Source organism: Kryptolebias marmoratus, linkage group LG13, assembly GCF_001649575.2.
Source record: "Kryptolebias marmoratus isolate JLee-2015 linkage group LG13, ASM164957v2, whole genome shotgun sequence".
In the NCBI taxonomy this organism is placed as follows: domain Eukaryota; kingdom Metazoa; phylum Chordata; class Actinopteri; order Cyprinodontiformes; family Rivulidae; genus Kryptolebias; species Kryptolebias marmoratus.
Window position 1 is genome coordinate 23,142,890 of NC_051442.1, and position 6,293 is coordinate 23,149,182.

Consider the following 6,293-nt stretch of genomic DNA (forward strand, 5'->3'; position numbering starts at 1 on the left):
TAGTTCTGATTCTCAAGATGTCTTCTAGTCATTAGCAGGTTCAAGTTCTTTCCTCTTTCCTCCTTTGTCAATAACAAAGGCTCTGGGACCGATGTAGAAGGCTGTTTTCCCTTCTTTGCGTGCTTTTTTCACCAGCGGCCACAGCATGTTTCTTCTCTGACAGTCCTCTGGGGAGAAGTCCTCCTTGAAGCGCAGGTTGTTTGATTTCAGAAAAGATGACTGCTTGGCCGCCTTCCATACCGCATCCCTGTAGTGTCTCATGCAGAATTGGATCATCACCTCTCGAGGACGTCTGGAGCCTGAAATACGACCCAGCCGGTGTACGCTATCGATGACGTCTGGTAGTTTTTCTTTGCATCCTGGCGCTGTCTTCTGGCAAATGGAAATAACCTTGCTACGAACATCTTCTCCTTCTTCTTCATCTATTCCCGAAAGCCGCAAGTCCCATCTTCTTTTATAACGTGAAAGTTCGAGCAGCTCATTTTCCATTTGCAGCATCTTTTTTTCTGATTTCTCAACTCTCCTGACGGTTTCTGCCATCTTTTCTTGCATTTCTTTCATTTCTGCATGGATATATTCCACCGAGTCTTTAAGATCATTTATGGTAGCTTGCAGACCGTCCGCTCTCTCGTTTATCGTCAACTTTAAAGTTGCTATGATGTTTTCAGCAAAGTCATGGTCTTCCATCGATTTGTGACTTTTAGCCGACATCTTAGTTGGTGTATTTTCCGTGCTGACAGATTTGCGCTTACCACTTGCAGCCATTATTTGAAGTTTTCAGGATGTCTTTTTTAAGCACAATATTTAACAAAGGTCTCGGAATAAATGCTTCCCTGCGTTAAAGTAGCAATAATAGCTCCTTATCCAGGCAATCTCGGGAGAGCTTGCAAAGAACAACCGCTCACGCCGCCATCTTGCTCGGCCACCACGGACATTCATTCTTCCAAAGTCCTCTGTTACCACAATGATGACATACATCATCATCATTCTTGTTTCAGGGATTGTAACCTCTCTCTTGTCCATGGAGGCCACACCCCTGTCCTCTGTTTTGTCCTCTTCCTCTTTGTGGGCAACCATAGTACATCGTAACAGCAGCGAGATGCAGTTCTTTCTCTCTTTTTTTCTTTCCCTGCTTTCATGCAAGATTCCACAAGTTGTTGTGCGTGTCTTGCGTAACGTCTCACATCTTCTAAATGCGGCTGCTCAGCCCAACATCATGTAGGAGTTTTTCACTTCCTCTGAAATGTCTGGAAGCAGTCCCTTAATAATGGCATCTCAGATAATGCTTTCCCAGGGGCCAGGCGGAATTTGGTTGTCAAAATAATCTGGTTTGTTATGTCCTCCATAACTTGTTACTGTCTCCATCAAGCGATGAATGAAATCATCAGTGCTCTCATTCGGTTGTTGTTTGCATGTGTAGACAGAGGTCATGTTTATTCTGACAGGAAACAGGGCTTTTATTGCAGTTGTGAGTTCAGCAACCATCATTTTATAAGTATCATTGTCAGTGCTTTCCCAGTTTATTGTGGCAATCTGCCTTCCTGCTGCCTGGTGTGCTCCTCCTGTCTCCCTGATTGGCAGGCTTCCTGATGACACACAGCTGCTCCAAATTAGGATCAGCCTCACAAGGGTTCATAAGGCAGTTTGGAGGAACAGACCGATGCTGAAGCATCGATTGCTGATGGTAATCCGTCTCAGCCGCTACCTGTTTTACTTAACTGAAAAGTATTAATCTGTTTTTGTGTCTGTACCTGTTCAGAGTTCCTGATTCTGCCTTTTGACTTCCTTCGCTTCGAGTCACCTTCAAGTGAATACCTGACAAACCTTGCCAAACCCAGCCCGCCTCCAACTTACCTGTGAGCCCGACTTACCTATGTGCCATCGAGTTTGTAAACCTTTCCGAAACCTGTCTGCCTCCAACTTACCTTAGAGCCACCGGGATTTCACCTTCAAGCTAATTCAACACACCTCACCTGTAAGATCACTACGCCTGTTGGTACCTGCCTACGACCTGCTGCTGTGAAAACCGATACTTACCTCTACTTCTCTCTCCTCCAGATCCTGACCATTGCACTTACTGGTACTGTAAATAAAACCACTTACCTTTTGCTAAACCGTCTGTGTCCGTCCGTTTCTGAGTTACTCACCTTTGACAAAACCTGTGAACCTGATATTTATATTGGTTAATCGCTCTTCAGGTTTTAGCAAGAAGGCATGGATTTTTGCCACATCTGTAGGTTTAAGTTTTTTTTGTTTTTTTTTTTTTTTGCTAATAGTCTTCTTAGTTCTGCTCCTGTAGGGCTGAACTCACGACAGAATTCAGTCAACTGATCTGCAAAAGCAGTTCCACAGTGAAGAGGATCAGTAAGATTTTTCACAGCATCTTTTTGATTGGACCAAGAGCGGAAGAAAATATCTGGACCTTCTGGTCCCATCACTTAAACCATAGATGCATTTAACACAGGTGACACATTAGTCTTTGAAGTTTGTCCCTTATTTTTGTCTCTAGATCTAAGATCGTGTTGAGCAGGTTGGACATTGCATTCTGTTTTTCTCTTTCGTCCACGTTTCGTCTTCGATGATGACTACTTTCATCATCATCAGGCATATCAATCTATGCCTCTTCTTTGGCATAAGTTGTTGGTGTCGCTTGTTGAGGTAAGGATTTTCACCTGCAATTCTCCTCCTTCACCTCACCCGAGTTGGTTGATGGAAGGAGACAATACCTTAAATTTAAATATTTATTTTACCAAAAGCGGAGAGAAAACAGGTTATTACAAAGATAAAACCAAATGCATTTGGGAGACAATCCTCAAATAAAATGTGGGAAAACACATCACCTCAGCGTGTCAGCAAAGTGCCCCAAAGACTGTCTGAGGAAACACAGGATGTTCTCTGGTTTTAATGCTTATGTCCCCTCCCCTTCTTGAGAGGATGTCCCTCTCCTCTGGAGGTCAAAGGGCAACTTCTTCCCCCTCAGTGCCTGGCACTGTGGCTCACATTCCAGCGCTTCTAACACATACCTCTCTTTCCAGATAAACTAAACAACTACTTGTTAAAGCGTTTTTAAATGGTGGCTAAATATAAAGTGGCGATAAACACAAATCCGATTAAGATTTAATAATCAAATGTTAAATAAAGCATAGGAGAATAAATACAAGGCCTTATATTCCACAACATTTAGATTATATGCAGAACTGTTGCTCTTCTTATGATTAAATGCTGTTTAAGTGAATGCTTGGTTTTGTCTGATTCCACACGCTGCAGTTGTTGATAGTTAAGGGGTTTCAGCTGCCTGTCGGGGATGATCAGCAGTTGCCTCCAGAGGTCATGTTAGGAGTTGCACAGCCACTGCTCCTCGAGGTGCAGAATGAGGTGTCGCTTGTTGGGTCTGTGGAATTGGATAGATGTCAAGGTCAGGATCTAAGATGGACATCGCACGCAAGTCCAGGTACAACCGTTCAGAGACAGGAGAAGAAATAGAAGAATTGTCAGGACAATTATAAGGTTGGGGATTAATATTTCCTGTTGTAGTTGCAGCCTTAGAAGAAGAAACATTCTCAGATTGTGTTAAAGAGATAGAAGCATTGTCATGTCATCCAGCAATTACCCCAGATTCAGCTTTACTTCCTGCCATTTCTTTAGCATGCTTCTTTCGTTCTCTGCTTTCATTCTCCTTCATCCAGCATTCCAAACATTCACTGTTTTTTCAGCTGCAGCAGACTTTTTGTTTGTATGTGTTTTGCCTCTGTTTATTTTCTCTGTATTTTAATTTTCTTTCTATTCCTTTCAAAACATTTAGTTTCCATGTATTGCCTGCAGGAAAAATGCAATTTTTTATCCATTCATTCACCCCCATACACTCTTTTTTTCACCTAAAAGTATAGACAGAGGTTTAATAGGTAATTGTTTTTTTTATACCAGTGTGTTGTTTTTGAAAAAGTGTTGCAGGCCTGAAAAACATTATAGAATTGACCCTTGTTTTGCTAGCCGTTAGCCCAGATTGGACAGATTTGGATTTTCTCCCTGATGTACGTATTAACTGTTTGACAGAACGTTGCTTCAAAAATGACCAGACTATCCCTTTAATAACAAAAATTCTGGAAAAGGTGCTTTGTTTAATTGAACTGGTTGCTGGGTTGGGATGGTCTGTTTCATTCCACTTACATTAAGATTTGAGACCCAACTGCGAAAACCGTTGCTTGACTGAGTTATGTAAACAGGACGTAAATAACATGTTGAAAGATTTTTAGAATTTCCCATGTTTCATGAATGCACCAAGACCCTTCATTGTCTGTAGTAACCTGTCAGTCACCATTCCACGCCCCCTGACACCTTATAGCCCCGCCCTTTACACCAGATAAGGACCGAAAACAGGAAACTGAAAACAAAGAGCTTTTTAACCTAACAATAACAACCCCAAGTTTTAAAACACAAAATCTAAAACTGACAGAAAAATACTTTTTAAATCTGAATACATGAGTGAAGTTAAAACTTAAAAGACAAAAGTTGTCTTTAAAGAAACAAAAGTAAATTAAATCTGTATCCAAACTAAAGAAAAATGTTAGTGCTTTGTTTTCTTTTAACGTCTTTTTTTGTCCAATCAAGGGTTATTTATTAGGCCAGATAAAGTTATAAAGAACTTGTTTTATCTCTTTATTATGAAGCTAAATCAAGGTAAAATGTTTTATTTTTCTTTGGAAAAAATTCCCCCCCAAAAACAATTTCAAATTAAAGTTGGAAGACAAGTTTTACGTTTGAACCTTAAAAAACAAAAACTATTAAAACTAGCAGAAACAGTGAGTTTTAATGTAATTAATTTTGCTAATGAATGTTGTCATTCCATTAAAAAGGACAAAAACGTCCTCTATGATTCAGTAACTCTTTAAAAAGAAGGAATGACATTCTCTTGATTTTTGACCCCTTGGAGTTATTTTCTAAATTTTTGCATTATCATGTATAGAATCTACATTTTTGTAAAATGTTCTGGATTTATTTATTTAGATAGTTTTTCAAAAATGACTACAGTTGTGGCGTTTTGGGTTTTAGTGTATTGTTTTATGTTTGCTGCTTGTGTTCAGCTGTCCTTGTCTTAGTTTAGTTCTTGTTACTCGTGCCTTTGTTTCTGTCACTATTCACTCCTCCTCAGTTACTCTCTTGTCTCTCAGCCACGCCCATCCTCACCTGTCAACAATTTGTATCATTCACCTCTTCCCACTCTTCAGTGTTTAAAACCCGGCCATTCTCTCCACTACTCCGCTGGTTCATTGTTTTGTTTTTGTTCCGTCTCCGCCTTGCTTGTTCCTGTCTGTAATTTGGTTCCTGTCATCATTTTTGGTTTTAGTTTGTTTTCTGTTTTTGCTGCCATGTCAGTTTTTGTTTTGTTTATTCTTTAGTTTAATAAATTAGTCTGCTTCGAGATGAGTCAGCATTGTGGTTTTGCCTCCTTCTGCCCCGTACCTGACAGAATGAACCAGCCACCCATGAACCCAGCAGACTCGGACACTGGGAAGTACCTCTCTCCAAGGCAGAAAGCCCAGATTCTGGCCGAACTGCGGATGACGCACCCGCTTGCCTTCCTGGATGGACCTTGGCCTACTGCGGTGGTTCCCCCCCCGAGCCGGTGGCTGCCATTGCCGAGGGAGAGCACCGTCTGCGGCAGCCACCTCAGCTTTTCCGGTGGGTTGGACCGATGCTGCCACAGCTTCTCCGGTGGGTCGGACCGCCGCCACCACAGCCTCTCCGGTGGGTCGGGCCGCCGCCACCACAGCCTCTCCGTCGGTTTGGCCGGACACCACCACGCCCCTTTCTTCCATGCCATTGTTCTTGTGTCCCGCTACCAGCTCACAGTTTTCCCCCATAGAACTCATAGACATCTCCAACCAAATCAATGGACTGCTTTCATCAACTGCAACCAACACAGACCCAAGACACAACCTGGTCACCTGCCAACTCATCGAAGGAATCCTCCTGTCCTGTCCTGGTCTCCTCAGTCTGACTCACTACTCCAGCATCTTCACTACAATAACTCGGTTAAAAGGACATTTATCTAACACATCCACAGACCTTCAACCATCCTCACCCCCAGTTCACCGGTCACCCAAGTCATTTCGTTCACCCCGTCACCCTTCAGTCTCGTCTCCAGTGCCGAACACCGCCTGCAGCGCCTTCAGCCTCTTTAGAGTTGACTGTATTGCTCACTGCCCCTCCAGTGCCGCTCACTGCAGCTCCTGCGCCCTCTGCCAAGCCCTCGGAGCTTCCAGCGCCCTCTGCAGAGCGCCCCCCCCCCCCCC

The 6,293-nt window shown here is 42.8% G+C and overlaps 1 long non-coding RNA gene across 1 annotated transcript; it reads left to right on the plus strand.

Moving 5' to 3' along the window:
• The first annotated feature begins 1,630 nt into the window (after positions 1 to 1,630).
• LOC112451350 lies at positions 1,631 to 2,099 on the plus strand. The gene is made up of 3 exons (XR_003040156.1): positions 1,631 to 1,684; positions 1,760 to 1,975; positions 2,059 to 2,099. It is a non-coding gene; the product is annotated as an uncharacterized LOC112451350 (long non-coding RNA).
• Positions 2,100 to 6,293: the final 4,194 nt, after the last annotated feature.